Source organism: Calidris pugnax, unplaced genomic scaffold (assembly GCF_001431845.1).
Source record: "Calidris pugnax isolate Ruff unplaced genomic scaffold, ASM143184v1 scaffold335, whole genome shotgun sequence".
Lineage (NCBI taxonomy): Eukaryota > Metazoa > Chordata > Aves > Charadriiformes > Scolopacidae > Calidris > Calidris pugnax.
This window is the reverse complement of record NW_015091148.1, coordinates 108,880-109,327: the sequence shown is the minus strand read 5'-3', so window position 1 is coordinate 109,327 and position 448 is coordinate 108,880. Positions and strand designations below refer to the sequence as shown.

General features: G+C 66.3%; 1 protein-coding gene across 1 annotated transcript in view; it reads right to left on the bottom strand.

Annotated features, from left to right (window-relative positions):
• MPP2 (membrane protein, palmitoylated 2) overlaps positions 1–448 on the bottom strand; it is an 8,160-nt gene that overhangs the window by 3,373 nt on the left and 4,339 nt on the right. The window lies entirely within an intron of this gene.

Here is a 448-nt window from a genome sequence, read left to right as displayed (position 1 = left end):
GGAGTCCGGGGGATGGGCTGGGCTGGCACGGGAAGGGGGGGGGGGACAGGGCACCCTTTGCCATCCAGATCCTGTCGTGGGGATGGGGACAGGGACAGGGCAGGTGCCACCCAGTGCTGGGGTGCAGGGCACAGCAGGGGACACGGGGCTGCCACCAGCCATGGGGGGCATGGGCATGGGGCAAGTCCCTGCTGGCATGCAGGGGGCAGAGGGACAGTGGGACATGGGGGGCATGGGGTCCAGGGGCTGTGGGGCTCAGGGGACACAAGATGTGTCACTCAAGCGATGATGATGATGAGATGAGACACTCGGATGAGGCACGTGGCAAGGGGACAGGGGGACTGGGGGACACAGGGCACACAAGCGTGGGGACATTGGCAGGGTGGCTTGGGGGCATCCTGAACATGGGGACATCCTGAACAGGGGACACACAGAGGTTGGGGGGGCA